This window comes from Equus przewalskii, chromosome 32, assembly GCF_037783145.1.
Source record: "Equus przewalskii isolate Varuska chromosome 32, EquPr2, whole genome shotgun sequence".
NCBI classification, from domain to species: domain Eukaryota; kingdom Metazoa; phylum Chordata; class Mammalia; order Perissodactyla; family Equidae; genus Equus; species Equus przewalskii.
The window spans coordinates 90,204-112,056 of record NC_091862.1 but is presented as its reverse complement, the minus strand read 5'-3'; the positions used below and the strand labels follow the sequence as shown (position 1 = coordinate 112,056).

General features: G+C 44.3%; 1 long non-coding RNA gene across 1 annotated transcript; it reads left to right on the top strand.

Moving 5' to 3' along the window:
- Positions 1–1,138: 1,138 nt before the first annotated feature.
- LOC139080719 (uncharacterized) lies at positions 1,139–20,571 on the top strand. Its single transcript, XR_011535439.1, has 3 exons — positions 1,139–1,224; positions 11,362–11,364; positions 20,502–20,571. It is a non-coding gene; the product is annotated as an uncharacterized lncRNA (long non-coding RNA).
- The last annotated feature ends 1,282 nt before the right edge of the window (positions 20,572–21,853 follow it).

Below are 21,853 nucleotides of genomic sequence, written 5' to 3'. Positions count from 1 at the left end.
TAATCCATTTCAGGTGGTGTGTGTGTCATGGTGTACTCTCGTTGTGTTCCATGTGGCTGCACAGGCTTCCCAGCACCGTTTCTTGTAGAGACTCTCCTTTCTCCACTGTCTCCTCTTGGCTCCCTGGTCGAAAATGGGCTGTCCAGGTACGTTTGAGTTGGGCTCTGGGCTCTCGATTCTGTTGCATGGGTCTGTGTGCCTGTTTTGGGGCCCAGACTGTGCCATTTCGGTACCTAGTGCTTTGTTCTATATGTTGAAATCAGAAATAGTGACACGTCCCGCTTTGGTCGTTTTCCTGAGGATTCCTTTGCCTCTTCAGGGTCTCTTGTTGCTGGCTAGAAACTTTAGGATTCTCTCCACTATCTCTGTGGCACATTTAACGCAACTTTGACTGGGATTGCATGCAATCCAGAGATTCCTTTCTCCGGTATGGACGTTTCAAGTGTGTTCATTCTTCCAACCCTGGATCCCGGAATATCCTTCTTTTTCCTTGTGTGTTCTTGGATTTCTTTCCCCAAAGGTTTGCTAGCTTTTGAATTAACATAGCTTTCACCTGTTTTGCTAGGGTTCTTCATAGACATCTTATCCTTTGCAGAGGCAAGCTGTTTTCCATTTTTTTGAGTTTCAGTTTTCCTATTATTTGCAACTGTTAATTGGTTTTGCTTTGGCAGAAGTGCATCTCTGTTCTCACCTCTGCTGGCAATGCTCCTGTATTTGCTGTGGGAGTCTGGCCCTGTCTAACGTCCCTTCCCATCTGCCTCTACACTACCTCGGACGCCTGCCCCAGAATGACAGCTGTGGTGAGCTGGCTCACCATCAGGATTCCACATGGCCCATGCCGGACCACTGACCCAGAAGATGCGGAACTCACCCCTGCACCACCGGCTGGCCCGTTTCATGTTCCGTTGGCAACCTGCAGTTGAGTGCAATGGGACTTGAATATGCTTCTTGAGCCCAACTCTGGCACTGTGTAGTTGAAGCCAAGCTGTTTTTCGGTTCCACTGTGATGTCAGAGCATTTGTCATAATTGTGTCTCTGCTGTCCCGGCAACCTTCATGGACACACAGTTTCAAAGCCCGCTTGGAGCAGTCTCATGACTCATCCTTCCCAGTTAGCCCAGGCTGGACCTTCGCTGTCATTTGTTGGCTTGTGAATTTCTCTGACTTTCAAACGTTCAAGCAAAGTCTGTCTAAAGACTGACATCTTTCATTGTGGATTCTTCAGGTGGGATTTCAGTTCGCCTTCCACTTTCTGGGACCTTTTTTTCTTTTCCATAGTATACTCGTCATGGTCTTTCTCAGCTATCTCCCTTAGATATGCTTATCAGTCCATTCTCCTTCAGTCCGAGTCATTAATTTTGTATTTCTTTAATCACTGTATGTTCCGTAGGCCGAGGTGTGAGTCCTTGCGTGCTTCTTGGTTGTTTTCTTTGAATTTTCATCGGTCACATGTAGGACTCTTTTCTGTCCTAGCCTAGGTCAAACTAAGCACTGAGAACACGTGGTCATCTGGGTTGGTTTGACATCCTGAGATCAGAAACTGCAAATTCGCGGGGGTCCTGGCAACCCCCTTCACGGATATAATGTTTCCGAGACAAATTAGACAAAGCTGATGAATTCCTGTCACCAGGACAGATATTTTCCTGTCTCTTTTCTGGATTTGGGAAGTTCCGAACTTGACCCCTGTTCCTTGAACTTTCCCCTAGATTCCGTCTAGATATGGGCTTACTTTATTACTATAGGGTGTGCCATTTATTTACCTTACGTCCTCAGTCCTGGCCTCTTTATTTTTCTTGAAACAGAATTGTAATGTTCTAATTTTCAGCCAACTTCCTTACATGTGGTGTCAAAACTCACACGCAATAATCCTTCTACGGCAAGAGGTACAGGGAGAGAATTTCACTGGAGCCAATCTGAGCACTCTAGCCTGGGAGGGCAGCCTTCACAAAGGAATGAAGCCCTCTGGAAAAGGGTGATTTTCAGCACACTTGTACAGCCCTTCGAAACAAAGAGACATACCCCAAGCATGACAGGGGTCCATTCCTTCAAGGCTTCCAAGACATATCTTGAGACATATTAGCATGTACCCAGTGGGCCCCCGTGTCGCCAGAAGTATGGAAAGTGAGACTGATATTCAAAGAATGCTAGGGGCCTAGGAAGGGAGGCATCGATTCTTCTCTTCAATGTCCTCAAGACATCATTCTTGACTTTCGATTATGCTTAGCAGAAGGACAACGTAGGTCTGATAAGGCCCAAGTCTGGCCTCCTGTTTCCAATCAAGTTTCAAGCTTGAATCAGCATGGCCTCCCCATAGACTTGAATAGATGACAATGCTCTCCTCTCAGTGCTTGTCCCTCTATTCTCGCTTCTTTCCAAGGATTCCTTTCTTATCCCTTGAATCAGAGCCTGTTTTATCTCTTCCACTTTCTGTGCCTGCTTTCTGTTTGTCAAGGCTGCTTCTGGGTATCTCTCACTTTAATAGCCTAGCCTAGGCCAATCCTCAGACTGTAACCATGCCTCCATCTTTGGGGACATGTTCATCGTGATGTCATAAACAACCTCCATATTCTAAGTTGTCCTGAGAACCTGCATGCACACAGAGTTCCAGAGCCATCTCAGAGCAGTCTGACTCCTCACCCTTTCCATGTAGGGTAGTTTTCCTTTTGCTGGGTTTCTTGTCAGTTTCTAACTGTCTCCTCGAACTTTGAAACACCTGCTACATTCTCTGTACACACTGGTGTCTTTCCTGTAAGGCTATCCTGTGTTGTATCTCTTCTATGTTGTGTAGATGGCCAAGTGGGTGGACCTACCCCAGAGAAAGTCCTGGACTCCCTCCCAAGTTCAAGTTGCCTAGGCAATCCTCTGATGCGCAATGATTGTGTCACGTCCTAGCACTCTGCCAATTCCAGCTTGGCAGGTCACATGTTTTCCTTCCTCTTCCTTTGGGAAAGTGTACCAGAGACGTTCATAGATTGTAATAGCCTCATGGTTCTTTTTCTGGTGCGTATTGATAACGTGTCCTCACAATTGCTACTTATTTATGATCCCTGTCTGCACCGTACCATGAAATCTATATTAGCTAACACTGCTAGTTTGACCTGCACCTGTGATGTGAAACAGTGAGGCCCGGGCCTCCCAAGCAGAACGTGGGAACTTACCCGCTCCTCCACACACCCAACCCTGAATTGTACTTTTGGACCAACCTTTTGCCTGAACTTGGGAGGAACAGGGCCTGTTTGGATTATTCGTGATGGTGATTAGTAGTAACATCATGGACGATAACATTTTCCGTTGGTTCATGGATTTAGCACGGATCAGGTTATCTTGGTAGTATCCCTCTTCACCTATTTGAAATGGTCTACCTTTCTGTAGCATCAGTACGCATTTGGAGGTGATTTTCCATCCTTGGAAGTTCACCTTCTGTAATCTCTTTCAGCCCCCAAAGCTTTATGCCATCATTCTGGACCCCTTTTGGGATTTTTGATATTAGGTGAATTTATTGCCATAACCCTGCATTAGAACTTCCTATATCTTACAGATATACATCCTCATTGCTTTAGACTTCTGTGTAGGTTACATCATCTTCACCAGCAGAAGCCTCACAACACACTTGTGCCTAATCCTCTCTTTCACCCTCCCCCACCGCCCCGCTTTGCCTCTGGGAACCCACAATCAAATGTCCCTTGCCACCTGTTGGTTAGTTCTTGCTTTTTCTTCTCCTTGTAAGTGAGATCCTACGGGATTTGACTTTCTCCCTGGGGCTTGTTTCACTTCCCCTAAAACCCTCACCGCCATTCTGGTGGTCACAAATGGCTGGATTGCATCCTTTATTCCGGCTGAGTGGTCTGCCATTGTGTGGCTATAGCCCATCTTCCTTCTGCATTCGTCCCTTGCTGGGCACCAGGGCGGCTTCCAAGTGTTGGATAGTGGGAGTAAGGCTGTGCTGAACTCAGCGGTGCACATGTCTTTATGCAGTAGTGTTTACGGGTTCTTTGGATATCACGCCACAGAGGAATAGCTGGATCGTATGGGACATGGATTCTTTAATTTCTGAGGCAGTTCCACACCGCTGGATGTAGTGCCTGCACCGCTGTCCACTCCCACCAGCAGTGCAGGAGTCTTCCCTTCTCTCCACCTCCTCTCTGACACTTGTTGTTTCCTGTCTGCTTCCTTCTAGCCATTCTGACCACAGTGAGCTGCTATGTCCTTGCAGTTTGGATTGGCATTGGCCTGAGACTTAATGATGGTGAACAAGTTTTCATGCACCTGTTGGCCCTCTTTAGCTCTTCTTGGCAGAAATGTCTCTTTCCGTCTTTTGCCCAGGTTTTCATTGGCTTCTTGTTTTTTTTCTTGTGGAAACGTGCAAGTTGATTGTATCTTTGGACTTTCCACCCCTTGTCCGATGTGTGGTATGCAAACATCCTCTCCCAGTTGTTGTGCTGTCTTTACATGGACTCGATGGTTTCCTTGACTGGGCAGAAGCGTCTGCATTTGATGTGGTCCCGTTTGTTTCTTGTTTCTTTTATTGCCCTTGCCCAGTCAGGCATGCTTCTTCCAAATAGGTGGCTCAGACAGATGGCAAAGATCACTCTGCGTAGGTCTTCTCCTACAAGTTTCATTGTTTCAAGTCTGCCATTCAAGGCTTTAATCCATTTCGAGGTTCTGTGTGTGCCAGGTGTAACTTTCATGGTGTACTCTCGTTGTGTTTCATGTGGCTGTGCCGGCTACCCAGCACTGTTTCTTGTAGAGACTCTCCTTTCTCCACTGTCTCCTCTTGGCTCCCTCATCAAAAATTGGCTGTGCATGTACGTTTGAGTTGGGCCCTGGGATCTCGAATCTGTTTCATGGGTCTGTGTGCCTGTTTTGGGGCTCAGACTGTGCCGTTGCGGTACCTGGCACTTCGTCCTGAAACATGAGATCAGAAAGTGTGACACGTCCTGCTTTGTTCGCTTTCCTGAGGATTCCTTTGCCTATTCAGGGTATCTTGTTGCTGGTTAGGAACTTTAGGATTGTCTCTTCTATCTTTGTGGCAAATATCGCTGCAACTTTGACTGGCATTGCATGGAATCCAGAGATTCCTTTCTCCGCTTTGGACGTTTCAAGTGTGTTAATTCTTGCATTCCTACATCCTCGAATATCCTTCTTTCTCCTTGTGTCTTCTTGACTTTCTTTCACAAAACGTTTGCTAGTTTTTGATTGACATAGCTTTCACCTGTTTTGCTAAGGTTCTTCATAGAGATCTTATTCTTCTAACTGTCAAGCTTTTTTTTTTTTTTTTTTTAGCTTCAGTTTTTCTATTCTCTGCAACTTTTAAGTGCTTTTGTTTTGGCAGAAGTGCATCGCTGAGCTCACATCTGCTGGCAACGCTCCTGTATTTGCTCTGGAAGTCTGGCCTTGTGTAACGTCCCTTCCCATCTGCCTCTACACTACCTCGGACGCCTGCCCCAGAATGACTGAAGCAGTGGTGAGGAAGCTCAGCCCCTAGATTCCACTCGGCACACCCTGGGCCACAGACCAAGAAGGTGCGGACCTCACCACTGCACCACCGGCAGGCCCCTTTCATGTTCCATTGGCAACCTGCAGTTGAGTGCAATGGGACTTGACTAGGCTACTTGAGCCCAACTCTGGCACTGTGTAGATTAGGCCAGGTTGTTTTTCGGGTCCACTGTGATGTGAGAGGATTTCTGATAATTGTGTCTCTACTGTCCCGGCAAGCTTCATGGACACAGGGTTTAAGAGCCCGCTTGGAGTAGTCTCATAATTCACCCTTCCCAGTTAGCCCAGGTTTGACATTCGCTGCCGTTTTTTGGCTTGTGAATTTCTCTGGCTTTCAAACGTCCAAGCAGAGTCAGTCTAAAGACTGACGTCATCATTCATTGTGGATTAGTCAGGTGGGATTTCTGTTCGCCTTCCATTTTCTGGGACCTGTTTTTCTTTTCTGTAGTATAATCGTCATGGTCTTTCTCAGCTATCTCCCTTAGACATGCTAATCATTCCGTTCTTCTTCATTCCAAGTGATTAATTTTGCATTTCTTTAATCACCGTATGTTCTCTAGGCCGAGGTGTGATTGCTTTCGTGACTCTTGCTTGTTGTCTTTGAATTTGCACCGGTTACTTGTAGGAACCTTTTCTATACTAGCCTATGTCAAACTAAGCACTGAGAAGACGTGGTCATCTGGGTTGGTTTGACATCCTGAGATCAGAAACTCCAAATTCGAGGTTGTCCTGGCAACCCGCTTCACCGACACAATATTTCCGAGACAAATTAGACAAATCTGATGAATTCCTCTCTCCAGGAAAGATATTTTTCTGTCTCTTTTCTGGATTTGGGAAGTTTCGAACTTGATCCCTGATTCTTGAACGGTCCCCTAGATTCCGTCTAGATTCGGGCTTACCTTATTTCTATAGGCTGTGCCATTTGTATGACTTACATCCTCAGCCCTGGCATGTTTATTTTTCTTGAAACAGAATTGTGATATTCTAATTTTCAGCCAACTTCCTTACATATGGTGTCAAAACACATTATCAATAATCCTTCTCTATCAAGAGGTAGGGGGAGAGAATTTCACTGGAGTCAAACTGAGCACTTTAGAGTGGGAGGGCAGCCTTCACAAAGGAACGAAGCCCTCTGGAAAAGGGTGCTTTTCAGCAGACTTGTACAGCCCTCCAAAACAAAGAGACACACCGAAGTATGTCAGGGGTCCATTCCTTCAAGGCTTCCAAGACATATCTTGGGCCACATTAGCATGTACCCAGTGGGCCCCCGTGACGCCAGAGCTATGGAAAGTGAGACTGATCTTCAAAGAATGCTAGGGGCCTAAGAAAGGAGGCATCGATTCTTCTCTTCAATGTCCTCAAGACATCATTCTTGACTTTGGATTATGCTTAAGGCAGAAGGACAACTTAGGTCTGATAAGGCCCAAGTGCAGCCTCCTGTTTCCAATCAAGTTTCAAGCTTGAATCAGCATGGCCTCCCCATAGACTTGAATAGATGACAATGTTCTCCTCTCAGTGCTTGTCCCTGTATTCTAGCTTCTTGCCAAGGATTCCTTTCCTATCCGTTGAATCAGACTCTGTTTGTTCTCTTCCAGTTTCTGTGCCCGCTTTCTGTTTGTCAAAGCTGTTTCTGGGTATCTCTCGGTTTAATAGCCTAACCTAGGTCAATCCTCGGACTGTAACCATGCGGCCATCTTTGGGGACATTTTCACCGTGATGTCATAAACAGCCTCAAAATTCGAAGTTGTCCTGACAACCTCCATGCACACAGAATTTCAGACACACTTCAGACCAGTCTGACTCCTCACCCTTTCCAGGGAGGATAGTTTTCCTTTTCTGGATTTCTTGTCGGTTTCTAACTTTCTCCTCGGACTTTGAAAGGCCTGCTACATTCTCTCTAGACACTGATTTGTTTCCTGTAAGATTATCCTGGGTTGTATCTCTTCTATCCTGTGTAGATGGCCAAGTGGGTGGACCTTCCCCAGAGAAAGTCCTGGACTCCCTCCCAAGTTGAAGTTGCCCAGGCAATCCTGTGATGCGCAATGATCGTGTCATCTCCTAGCACTCTGCCAATTCCACCTTGGCAGGTCACATGTTTTCCTTCCTTCTTCCTTTGGGGAAGTGTACCAGATGCTTTCATAAATTGTAATATTCTCATGGTTCTTTTTCTGGTGCGTATTGGTAACGTATCCTCACAATTGCTACTTATTTATGATCCCTGTCATCACCATCCCATGAAATCTACATTTCCTAACACTGCTGATGTGATCTGCACCCGTGATGTGAAACAGTGAGGCCAGGGCCACCAATGCGAAACGTGGGCACTTACCCGCTCCACCACAGGGCCAGAACTTAATTGTAGTTTTGGACCAACCTTTTGCCTGAACTTGGGAAGACGTGGGCTTATTTGGGTTATTCGTGAAGGTGATTAGTAGTAACATCATGGACTGTCACCATTTCCCATGGTTCATGTGTTTAGCCCCGATCATGTTCTCTGGGGAGTATTCCTCTTCATCTATTTCGAATGGTCTACCTTTCTGTAGAATCAGTAAGTATTTGGAGGTGATTTTCCATCCTTGGAATTTCACCTTCTCTAATCTCTTTCAGTCCCCAAAGCTTTATCCCGTCATTATGGACCCCTTTTAGGATTTTTGATTTTTGGTGAATTTGTTGCTGTAACCCTGCATTAGAACATCCTATATCTTTCAGATCTGCATCCTCATCGATGTAGACTTCTGTGTAGGTTACATCATCTTCACCAGCGTAAACCTAATCACAGGCCCTCACCACACACTTGTGCCTCATCATCTCTTTCACCCTCCCCCACCGCCTCGCTTTGCCTCTGGGAAGCCCCAATCAAATATCCTGTGCCACCTGTTGGTTAGTGCTTGCTTTCTCTTCTCCTTGTATGTGAGATCCTACGGTATTTCACTTTCTGCCTGGGGCTTGTCTCACTTCCCCGCAAACCCTCACAGCTATTCTGGAGATAACAAATGGCTGGATTGCATCCTTTATTCTGGCTGCGTGGACCGCCATTGTGGAGCTATAGCCCATCTTCATTCTGCATTCGTCCCTTGCTGGGCACCAGGCCGGCTTCCAAGTCTTGGATAGCGAGAGTAAGGTGGTGCTGAACTCAGGGGTGCACATGTGTTTATGCAGTAGTGTTTCTGAGTTCTTTGGATAAACACGCCACAGAGGAATAGCTGGATCGTATGGGACATGGATTCTTAAATTTCTGAGGCAGTTCCACACCGCTTGGCGTAGTGGCTGCACTGGTTTCCACTCCCACCAGCAGTGCAGGAGGCTTCCCTTCTCTCCACCTCCTCTCTGACGCTTCTTGTTTCCTGTCTGCTTCCTTTAGCCATTCTGACCACAGTGAGCTGCTATGTCCTTGCAGTTTGGATTTGCATTGGCCAGAGACTTAATGATGGTGAACAAGTTTTCATGCACCTGTTGGCCCTCTTTTGATCTTTTGGGAGAAATCTCTGTTTCCAACTTTTGCCCAGGTCTTCATTGGCTTGTTGTTTTTTTTCTTGTGGAGACGTGCGATTTGATTATATCTTTGGGCTTTTCACCCCTTGTCCGATGTGTGGTTTGCAAACATCCTCTCCCAGTTGTTGTGCTGTCTTTGCATTGAGTCGATGGTTTCCTTGACTGGGCAGAAGCGTGTGCATTTGATGTGGTCCCATTTGTTTCTTGTTTCCTTTGTTGCCCTTGCCCAGTCAGACATGCTTCTTCCAAATTGGCGGCTCAGACAGATGGCAAAGAGCACACTGCCTAGGTCTTCTTCTACAAGTTTCATTGTTTCAAGTCTGCCATTCAAGGCTTTAATCCATTTCGAGGTGCTGTGTGTGCCAGGTGTAACATCATGGTGTACTCTCGTTGTGTTCCATGTGGCTGTGCAGGCTTCCCAGCACCGTTTCTTGTAGAGACTCTCCTTTCTCCACGGTCTCCTCTTTGCTCCCTCGTCGAAAATGGGCTTACCCTGTACATTTGAGTTGGGCTCTGGGCTCTCGATTCTCTTCCATGGGTCTGTGTGCCTGTTTTTGTGCCCAGACTGTGCCCTTTTGGTACCTAGCGCTTCGTCCTATATGTTGAAATCAGAAAGTGTGACACGTGCTGCTTTGCTCGTATTCCTGAGGTTTGCTTTGCCTATTCAGGGTCTTTGTTGCTGGCTAGAAACTTTAGGATTCTCTCTTCTATCTCTGTGGCAAATATTGCTGCAACTTTGACTGTGATTGCATGGAATCCCGAGATTCCTTTCTCAAGTATGCACGTTAATGTGTTAATTCTTCCATTCCTAGATCCTGGAATTTCCTTCTTTCTCCTTGTGTCTTCTTGAATTTCTTTTCCCAAACGTTTACTTGTTTCTTTTTTTTATTGTTTTTTGTATTGAGGTATTGATAGGTTACAATCTTGTGAAATTTCAGTTGTACATTAATGTTTATCAGTCATGTTGTAGGTACACCACTTCACCCTTTGTGCCCACCCCGCACCCCACCTTTCCCCTGGTATCCACTAAACTGTTCTTGGTCCATAGTTTTAAATTCCTCATATGAGTCTAGTCATACACAGATTATCTTTCTCTCACTGGCTTATTTCACTTAACATAGTTCTCTCAAGTTCCATCCATGTTATTGCAAATGGTATGATTTTGTTCTGTTTTGCAGCTTAGTAGTATTCCATTCTATATATGTACCACATCTTCTTTATCCATTCGTCTGTTGATGGGCACTTAGGTTGCTTCCACGTCTTGGCTATTGTAAACAGTGCTGCAATAAATATTGGGGTGCACAGGACTTTTAGGAATGATGACTTCAGGCTCTTTGGATAAATACCCAGTAGTGGGATGGCTGTATCGTATGGTAGTTCTATTTTTAGTTTTTTGAAGCATCTCCATACTGTTTTCCATAGTGGCTGCACCAGTTTGCATTCCCACCAGCAGTGTATGAGGGTTCCTTTTTCTCCGCAACCTCTCCAACATTTGTTGCTATTAGTTTTAGATATTTTTGTCATTCTAACGGGTGTAAGGTGATATCTTAGTGTAGTTTTGATTTGCATTTCCCTGATGATCAGCGATGGTGAGCATCTTTTCATGTGCTTATTGGCCATCAGTATATCTTCTTTGGAGAAATGTCTGTTCATGTCTCCAGCCCATTTTTTGATTGGGTTGTTTGGTGTTTTCTGGTTGAGTTGTGAGAGTTCTTTAGATATTAAGGATATTAAGCCTTTGTCAGATATATGACTTGCAAATATTTTTTCCCAGTTAGTGGGCTTTTTTTTTGTTTCAATCCTGTTTTCATTTGCCTTGAAGAAGCTCTTTAATCTGATGAAGTCCCATTTGTTTATTCTTTCTATTGTTTCCCTTCTCTGAGAAGGCATGTTGTCCGAAAAGATCCTTTTAATACAGATGTCAAAGAGTGTACTGCCGACGTTTGCTTCCAGAAGCCTTATAGTTTCAGGTCTCACCTTTAGGTCTTTAATCCATTTTGAGTTTATTTTGGTGAATGGTGAAAAAGAATGGTCAATTTTCATTCTTTTACATGTGGCTTTCCAGTTTTCCCAGCACCATTTGTTGAAAAGACTTTCTTTTCTCCATTGTATGCCCTCAGCTGCTTGGTCAAAGGTAAGCTATCCATAGATGTGTGGTTTTATTTATGGGCTTTCAATTCTGTTCCATTGATCTGTGCACCTGTTTTTGTACCAGTACCATGCTGTTTCGATTACTGTAGCTTTGTAGTATGTTTTGAAGTCAGTGATTGTGATGCCTCCCGTTTTGTTCTTTTGTCTCAGGATTGCTTAAGAAATTCGGAGTCTTTTGTTGCCCCATATGAATTTTAGGATTCTTTGTTCTAATTCTGTAAAGAATGTCATTGGGATTCCGATTGGGATGGTGTTGAATCTGTAGATTGCTTTAGGTAGAATGGACATTTTAACTATGTTTAGTTTTCCAATCCATGTACATGGAATGTCTTTCCATCTCCTTATGTCGTCATCCAATTCTCTCAGAAAGGCCTTGTAATTTTCATTATATAGGTCCTTCACTTCATTAGTTAAATTTACCCCAAGGTATTTTATTCTTTTTGTTGCGATTGTGAATGGTATTGTATTCTTGAATTCTGTTTCTATTGGTTCATTACTGGAGTATAGAAATGCTACTGATTTATGCAAATTGATTTTATACCCTGCAACTTTGCTGTAGTTGTTGATTACTTCTAACAGTTTTCCAATGGATTCTTTGGGGTTATCTATATATAAGATCATGTCGTCTGCACACAGCGAGAGTTTCACTTCTTCCCTCCCTATTTGGATTCCTTTTATTCCTTTTTCTTGTCTTATTGCTCTGGCCAGGACCTCCAGTACTATGTTAAATAGGAATGGTGATAGAGGGAATCCTTGTCTCGTTCCTGTTTTCAGGGTCATGGGGTTCAATTTTTGCCCATTGAGTATGATGTTGGCTATGGGTTTGGCGTATATGGCCTTTATTATGTTGAGGTAGTTTCCTTCTATGCCCATTTTGTTCAGAGTTTTTATCATAAATGGCTGTTGGATCTTGTCAAATGCCTTCTCTGCATCTATTGAGATGATCATGTTGTTTTTATTCCTCAGTTTGTTGATGTGGTGTGTCACGTTGATTGATTTGCGGATGTTGAACCATCCCTGTGTCCCTGGTATGAATCCCACCTGATCCTGATGTATGATTCTTTGGATGAATTGCTGAATTCTGGTTGCCAAAATTTTGTTTAGAATTTTTGCATCTATGTTCCTCAGTGATATTGGCCTGTAGTTCTCTTTTTTCGTGGTGTCCTTGTCAGGTTTTGGTATCAGCGTGATGTTGGCCTCATAGAATGTGTTAGGAAGTGTTCCATCTTCCCTAATTTTTTGGAATAGCTTGAAAAGGATAGGTATTAAATCCTCTCTGAAAGTTTGGTAGAATTCCCTAGGAAAGCCATCTGGTCCTGGGGTTTTATTCTTTGGGATGTTTTTGATTGCTTTTCAATCTCTTTCCTTGTGATTGGTCTGTTCAAATTGTCTTCTTCTTCTTCAGTGAGCTTTTGGAGATTGTAGGAGTCCAGGAATTTATCCATTTCCTCTAGGTTATACATTCTGTTGGCATATAGTTTTTTGGAGTATTCTCTTAGAATCTGTTGTATTTCTGCAGAGTCTGTTGTTATTTCTCCTCGCTCATTTCGGATTTTGTTTATTTGAGCTTTCTCTGTTTTTTTCTTTGTAAGTCTGGCTAGTGGTTTGTCAATTTTATTTATCTTCTCAAAAAACCAGCTCTTTGTCTCATTGATCCTTTCTACTGCCTTATTTGCTTCAATAGTATTTATTTCTGCTCTGCTTTTTATTATTTCTCTCCTTATGCTGACTTTGGGCTTCATTTGTTCTTTTTTCTCTAGTTCAGTTAGGTGTGCTTTAAGGTTGCTTATTTGGGATTTTTCTTGCTTGTTAAGATGTGCCTGTATTGCGATGAATTTTCCTCTTAATACAGCTTTTGCTGTATCCCCTATGAGTTGGTATGGCATGCTATCATTTTCATTTGTTCCCAGGTATTTTTTTTATTTCTTCTTTAATTTCTTCAATGATCCATTGCTTGTTCAGTAGTGTGTTGTTTAGTCTCCACATCTTTGTGCCTTTCTCAGCTGTTTTCTTGTAATTAATTTCCAGCCTTATAGCACTATGATCTGAGAAGATGCTCGTTATTATTTCAATTTTTTTAAATTTGTGGAGGCTTGCCTTGTTTCCCAACATATGGTCTATCCTAGAGAATGTTCCATGTGCACTTGAGAAGAATGTGTATTCAGCTCCTTCAGGGTGGAGTGATCTATATATGTCTATTAAGTCCAATTGTTTTAGTTTTTCATTCAGCTCCACTATTTCCTTGTTGATTTTCCGTCTGGATGATCTATCCATTGATGTGAGTGGGGCTTGACGTCCCCTACTATTATTGTGTTATTTTTAACATCTTCCTTTAGGTCTGTTAATAGTTGCTTTATGAATCTTGGTGCTCCTGTGTTGGGTGCATAGATATTTATAAGCGTTATTTCTTCTTGATGAAGTGTCCCTTTGATCTTTATATATTGTCCCTCTGTGTCTCTCTTTACCTGTCTTATTTTGAAATCCACTTTGTCTGATATGAGAATTGCAACACCTGCCTTTTTTTCCTTGCTACTTGTGTGAAGTATTGTCCTCCACCCCTTCACCCTGAGTCTGTGTTTGTCCTTGGGGCTGAGGTGTGTTTCCTGGAGGACACAAATTTTTGGATCTTGTTCTTTAATCCATTTTGCCACTCTGTGTCTTTTTATTGGAGAGTTCAATCCGTTCACATTGAGAGTGATTATTGATGTATGTGGACTTAATGCTGTCAATCTGTCGCTCATTATCTTGTTTTCCTGTGTTTCTTTTCCTGTGTGCTTTAGCCTACCCATTTAATACTGCAATTTCTTATGCTGGGTTTCTTAGATTTTTCCTTATCTATGATTTGTGACTCTGTTCTGTACTTTATTTTAGTGTCTACCTTGAAGTTTGTATTTAGAATCTCATGTATAATATAGTCTATTCTCTGGTGGTCTCTTAGTTACTCCACCAATACTGCTTTAGACTCTTTGCTCTTCCCCTCCTAAATAATTATTTTCATTCTTTATTCCAACTCGTCTTATTAATTTGTAGTTCGAGTGCTACGATCATCCTTGTTTTGGTAGTTTCCTTATTTTTACACTAATACTATTGTTAAATATTTGCTATCCTGTTCTGGTTCTATCCATCAGTCTCCCTAGTCTGTGGATTGTGTCCCCTTTCTCCCTTTTTTCTTTTTTCAAGTATGAGAGCCTTCTTGAGGATTTCTTGTAATGGAGGGCTTTTAGTTACAAATTCCCTTAACTTTTGTTTGTCTGGAAAAGATTTAATTTCTCCCTCATATGTGAAGGAAATTCTTGCTGGATAGAGAATTCTTGGCTGAAGGTTTTTATCCTTTAAAGCTTTGAATATATCACTCCATTCTCTCCTAGCTTGTATTGTTTCTGTAGGGAAATGTGCTGACAGTCTGATAGGGGCTCCTTTATAGGTTGTTCTCTTTTTTTTTCTTACTTCCCTGAGTATTCTTTCCTTATCATTCCTATTTGCCAACTTTACTATTATGTGCCTTGAGGTGGGTCTTTTTACATTGAGAAACCTAGGAGATCTGAAACCCTCCTCTACACACATTTCTCCGTTGATCCCTACATTTGGGAAGTGCTCTTCCATAATTTCGTTAAGTACACCTTCTTCTCCATTTCTCTTTTCCATATTCTCGGGAATTCCTATGATCCTTATGTTCTTACTCCTCATTGAATCCATTATCTCTTGGAGATTTTCCTCATTTGTTTTAATTCTTAGTTCTCTTTCTTCCTCTGTCTGGAGCCATTCAGCCTGTCTGTCTTCGATTATGCTGATTTGCTCCTCTATGTTGTCTACACGGGCATTCAGGGAATCCGTATTCTGTTTTATCTGGTCCATTGTGTTTTTCATCTCAAGTAATTCTGTTTGATTCTTCTTTATGATTTCAATCTCTTTTGTGAAGTAACTCCAGAACTCGGCTTGTTTCTCTATCTTTCTCTCTACCTCATTGAGTTTTTTGATTAAAGCTGCTCTGAATTCATTATCACTTAGTTTACCTAATTCCAAGTCCTCAGGAATTAATTCTGTGTTTTTATTGTTTTCCTTCTGATCTGGGGCTTTTATAAATTGCTGGATGGTAGAGGAGCGGATTTTTCTCATGGTGGTAGAATTCAGTTGAAGATACAGCCTGTCGCCACTAGATGGGGGTCGAGAGCGGCGTGTTAGCTCTCCACCTTAGGGCAAGATGGCTGCGCCCACTGGCTTTGCTGGGGGGTGGCTGTTACTCACACAGGCCGGTCTGGGTTCAGATCAGTTGTTCTCTGGTCTCCCAAGGTCCTTGATTTATAGGGTCCCCGTGGACGGAAGCTTACCCCCATCAGCGGGTCTCCCCTGAATCAGCGGCAGGTGTCCTGGATGATCCCCCAGTTGCACAGTGCCTCCCCCGCTTCTTCCCGACCACACCACAGTGATTGCAGACTCTAGGGGAGGGAGCAATGTTCTCTCCTACCGTTCCAGCGCCTCCGAAGGTGTAAAGCTAGGTTAATGATCTCCGCCTTCTTGGTACTGTAGGTCTCTAACTAGCTGGCATTATGTTTATTCTCTGACATTCAGTTCTTCCAATCTTTTGTACTATTTTAGAGGGGAGAGAATCCCAGGTCAGCTCACCCCACCATTTAGCTATGCCCAGCCTATTCTTTGCAACTTTTAATTGGTTTTGATTTGGCAGAAGTTCAGCACTGAGCTCACACCTGCTGGCAATGCTCCTGTATTTGCTTTGGAAGTCCGGCCCTGTCTAACGTCCCTTCCCATCTGCCTCTACACTACCTCGGACGCCTGCCCCAGAATGACTGAAGCAGTGGTGAGCTGGCTCAGCCCCAGGATTCCACCTGGCCAACCCCGGGCCACCAACGCAGAAGGTGCGGATCTCACCGCTGAACCACCGGCTGGCCCCTTTCATGTTCCATTGGCAACCTGCAGTTGAGTGCAATGGGACTTGAATATACTACTGGAGCCCAACTCTGGCACTGTGTAGATGAGGCCAGGTTGTTTTTCGGGTCCACTGTGATGTCAGAGGATTTGTAATAATTGTTTCTCTGCTGTCCCGGCAAACTTCATGGACACAGGGTTTCAGAGCCCGCTTGGAGCAGTCTCATAACTCACCATTCCCAGTTAACCCAGGATTGACCTTCCCTGCCGTTCTTTGGCTTGTGAATTTATCTGACTTTCAAGCGTTCAAGCAGAGTCTGTCTAAAGACTGACATCGTCTTTCATTGTGGATTATTCAGGTGTGATTTCTGTTCGCCTTCCACTTTCTGGGACCTTTTTTTCTGTTCCATAGTATAATTGTCATGGTCTTTCTCAGATATCTCCCTTAGATATGCTTATCAGTCTGTTCTCCTTCATTCCAAGTGATTCATTTTGCATTTTGTTAATCACCGCATGTTCTCTAGGCCGAGGAGTGAGTGCTTTAGTGACTCTTGGTTGTTGTCTTTGAATTTGAACCGGTCACTTGTAGGACTCTTTTCTATACTAGCCTAGGTCAAACTAAGCACTGAGAACACGAGGTCATCTGGGTTGGTTTGACATCCTGAGATCAGAAACTGCAAATTCGAGGTGGTTCTGGCAACCCCCTTCATGGACACAATGTTTCCAAGACAAATTAGACAAATCTGATGAATTCCTCTCTCCAAGAAAGACACTTTTCTGTCTCTTTTCTGGATTTGGGAAGTTTCGAACTTGACCCCTGATTCTTGAACTTTCCCGGAGATTCTGCCTAGATACAGGATTACCTTATTTCTATAGGCTGTGCCATTTGTTTGACTTACATCCTCAGCCCTGGCATGTTTATTTTTCTTGAAGCAGAATTGTAATGTTCTATTTTTCAGCCAACTTCCTTACGTATGGCGTCAAAACACATAAGCAATAATCCTTCAATGGCAAGAGTTAGGGGGAGAGAATTTCATTGGAGCCAAACTGAGCACTCTAGCCTGGGAGGGCAGCCTTCACAAAGGAACGAAGCCCTCTGGAAAAGGGTGCTTTTCAGCACATTTGTAGAGACCTTCCAAACAAAGAGACATACCCCAAGAATGACCGGCGTCCATTCCTTCATGGCTTCCAAGACATTTCTTGGGACACAGTAGCATGTACCCTGTGGGCTCCCATGACGTCACAGCTATGGAAAGTGAGACTGATCTTCAAAGAATGCTAGGGGCCTAGGAAAGGAGGCATCGAGTCTTCTCTTCAATGTCCTCAAGACGTGATTCTTGACTTTGGATTATGCTGAAGGCAGAAGGACAACGTAGGTCTGATAAGGCCCAAGTCTGGCCTTTTGTTCCCAGTCAAGATTCAAGCTTGAATCAGCACGGCCTCCCCTTAGACTTGAATAGATCACCATGTTCTCCTCTGAGTGCTTGTCCCTCTATTCTCGCTTCTTGCCAAGGATTCCTGTCTTATCCCTTGAATCTGAGTCCGTTTTATCTCTTCCAGTTTCTCTGCCCGCTTTCTGTTTGTCAAAGCTCTTTCTGGGTATCTCTCCCTTTAATAGCCTACCCTAGGCCAATTCTCCGACTGTAACCATGCGGCCATCTTGGGGGACATGTTCACCGTGATATCATAAACAACCTCAAAATTCTAAGTTGTCCAGACAACCTCCATGCACACAGAGATTCAGAGCCATCTCAGACAAGTCTGACTCCTTACCCTTGCGAGGTAGGCTAGTTTTCCTTTTTCTGGATTTCTTTTCAGTTTCTAACTTTCTCCTCGAGCTTTGAAAGGCCTGCTACATTCTCTCTAGACACTGGTTTCTTTCCTGTTAGATTATCCTGGGTTATATCTCTTCTATCTTGTGTAGATGGCCAAGTGTGTGGACCTTCCCCAGAGAAAGTCCTGGACTCCCTCCCAAGGTGAAGTTGCCCAAGTAATCCACTGATGCGCAATGATCATGTCATCTCCTAGCACTCTGCCAATTCCACCTTCGCAGGTCACATGTTTTCCTTCTTTCTTCCCCTGGGGAAGGGTACCAGATGTGTTCATACGTTGTAATATTCTCATGGTTCTTTTTCTAGTGCGTATTGATAAAGGATCCTCACAATTGCTACTTATTTATGATCCCTGTCTGCACTGTACCATGAAATCTATATTTCCTAACACGGCTAATGTGATCTGCACCCGTGATGTGAAAGAGTGTGGCGTGGACCGCCCAAGCGGAACATGAGCAGTTGTCCGCTCCACCACAGGGCCGGACCAGAATGGTACTTTTGGACCAACCTTTTGCCTGAACTTGGGAAGACGTGGGCCTGTTTGGATTATTGGTGAAGCTGAATAGTAGTAACAGCATGGAGGGTATCATTTTACCTTAGTTCATGGGTTTCGCAGGATCCTGTTCTCTTGGTAGCATCCCTCTTCACCTATTTGGAATGGTCTACCTTTCTGTATCATCAGTAAGCATTTGGAGGTGATTTTCTATTCTTGGAAGTTCACCTTCTCTAATCTCTTTCAGCCCCCAAAGCTTTATGCCGTCACTCTGGACCCCTTTTTGGATTTTTGATTTTAGGTGAATTTATTGCCATAACCCTGCATTAGAACATCCTATATCTTCCAGATTTACATCCTCAACACTTTAGTGTTCTGTGGAGTTTACATCATCTTCACCAGCGTAAGCCTAATCACAGGCCCTCACCACACACTTGTACTTAATCCTCTATTTCACCCTCCCTCACAGCCCCGCTTTGTCTCTGGGAACCCCCAATCCAATGCCCCGTGCCACCTGTAGGTTAGTGATTGCTTTTTCTAGTCCTTGTAAGTGAGATCCTATGGTATTTGACTTTATTCCTGGGGCTTGTTCACTTCCCCTAAAACCCTCACAGCCATTCTGGTGGTCGCAAATGGCTGGATTGCATCCTTTGTTCCGGCTGAGTGGTATGATCTTGTGTGGCTATAGCCCATCTTCCTTCTGCATTCGTCCCTTGCTGGGCACCAGGGCGGCTTCCATGTCTTGGATAGCGGGAGTAAGGCTGTGGTGAACTCAGCGGTGCACGTGTCTTTATGTGGTAGTGTTTCCGAGTTCTTCGGATAAACACGCCACAGAGGAATAGCTGGATCATATGGGACATGGATTCTTCAATTTCTGAGGTAGTTCCACACCGCTGGGGGTAGTGCCTGCAGTGGTTGACACTCCCAACAGCAGTGCAGGAGGCTTCCCTTCTCTGCACCTGCTTTCTGACACTTGTTGTTTCCTGTCTGCTTCCTTCTAGCCATTCTGACCACAGTGAGCTGCTATGTCCTTGCAGTTTGGATTTGCGTTGGCCTGAGACTTAATGATGGTGAACAAGTTTTCATGCATCTGTTGGCCCTCTTTAGATCTTTTTGGGAGAAATGTCTGTTTCCATTTTTTGCCCAGGTTTTCATTGGCTTGTTCTTTTTGTTGTGGAGACCAGTGAGTCGATTGTATCTTTGGGCTTTTCACCCGTTTTCCGAAGTGTGGTTTGCAAACATCCTCTCCCAGTTGTTGTGCTGTCTTTGCATGGAGTCGATGGTTTCCTTGACTGGGCAGAAGCATCTGCATTTGATGTGGTCCCGTTTGTTTCTTGTTTCCTTTGTTGCCCTTGCCAAGTCAGACATGCTTCTTCCAAATAGGCGGCTCAGACAGATGGCAAAGAGCAGTCTGCCTAGGTCTTCTCCTACAAGGTTCACGGTTTCAAGTCTGCCATTCAAGGCTTATATCCATTTCAGGTGGTGTGTGTGCCAGGTGTAACATCATGGTGTACTCTCGTTGTGCTCCTTGTGGCTGTGCAGGCTTCCCAGCACCGTTTCTTGTAGAGATTCTCCTTTCTTCACTGTCTCCTCTTGGCTCCCTGGTCGAAAATTGGCTGTCCATGTACGTTTGAGTTGGGCTCTGGGCTCTCGATTCTGTTGCATGGGTCTGTGTGCCTGTTTTTGGGCCCAGACTGTGCCGTTTCGGTACCTAGCGCTTCGTCCTATATGTTGAAATCAGAAATTGTGACACGTCCCACTTTGTTCGTTCTCCTGAGGATTCCTTTGCCTCTTCAGGGTCTCTTGTTGCTGGTTAGACACTTTAGGATTCTCTCTTCTATCTCTGTGGCACATATTGCTGCAACTTTGACTGGGATTGCATGCAATCCAGAGATTCCTTTCTCCGGTATGGACGTTTCAAGTGTGTTCATTCTTCGAACCCTGGATCCCGGAATATCCTTCTTTTTCTTTGTGTCTTCTTGAATTTCTTTCCCCAAAGGTTTGCTAGTTTTCAGATTAACATAGCTTTCACCTGTTTTGCTAGGGTTCTTCATAGAGATCTTATCCTTCTCAGTGGCAAGCTGTTTTCTTATCTTTTTGAGCTTCAGTTTTCCTATTCTTTGTGACTGTTAATTGGTTTTGTTTTGGCAAAAGTGCATCGCTGTTCTCACCTCTGCTGGCAATGCTCCTGTACTTGCTGTGGAAGTCTGGCCCTGTCTAACGTCCCTTCCGACCTGCCTGTACGCTACCTCGGACGCCTGCCCCAGAATGACTGAAGCAGTGGTGAGCAGGCTCACCCCCAGGATTCCACCCGGCCCACCACGGACCACCGACGCAGAAGGTGCGGAACTCAACCCTGCCCCACCGGCTGGCCACTTTCATGTTCCGTTGGCAACCTGCAGTTGAGTGCAATGGGACTTGAATAGGCTACTTGAGCCCAACTCTAGCACTGTGTAGATGAGGCCAGGTTGTTTTTCGGGTCCACTGTGATGTCAGAGGATTTGTCCTAATTGTTTCTCTGCTGTCCCGGCAAGCTTCATGGACACACGGTTTCAGAGCCCGCTTGGAGCACTCTCATGACTCGTCCTTCCCAGTTAGCCCAGGTTGGACCTTGGCTGTCATTTGTTGGCTTGTGAATTTCTCTGAGTTTCAAACGTTCAAGCAGACTCTGTCTAAAGACTGACATCTTTCATTGTGGATTCTTCAGGTGGGATTTCTGTTCGCCTTCCATTTTCTGGGACCTTTTTTTCTTTTTCATAGTATACTCGTCATGGTCTTTCTCAGCTATCTCCCTTAGATATGCCTATCAGTCCGTTCTCCTTCAGTTCGAGTCCTCAATTTTGTATTTCTTTAATCACCGTATGTTCTCTAGGCCAAGGTGTGAGTGCTTTTGTGCTTCTTGGTTGTTGTCTTTGAATTTGCACCGGTCACTTGTAGGACTCTTTTCTGTCCTAGGCTAGGTCTAACTAAGCACTGAGAACACGTGGTCATCTGCGTTGGTTTGACATCCTGAGATCAGAAACTGTAAGTTTGGGGGGGTCCTGGCAACCCCCTTCACGGATATAATGTTTCCGAGACAATTTAGACAAATCTGATGAATTCCTGTCTCCAGGACAGATATTTTGCTGTCTCTTTTCTGGATTTGGGAAGTTTCGAACTTGACCCCTGATCCTTGAACGTTCCCCTAGATTCCGTCTAGATACGGGCTTACTTTATTTATATAGGGTGTGCCATTTATTTACCTTACATGCTCAGCCCTGGCATGTTTATTTGTCTTGAAACACAATTGTAATGTTCTAATTTTCAGCCAACTTCCTTACATATGGTGTCAAAACACATAAGCAATAATCCTTCTCCGGCAAGAGGTAGGGGGAGAGAATTTCATTGGAGCCAAACTGAGCACTCTAGCTGGGAGGGCAGCCTTCACAAAGGAATGAAGCCCTCTGGAAAGGGGTGCTTTTCAGCACACTTGTAAAGCCCTTCCAAACAAAGAGACATACCCCAAG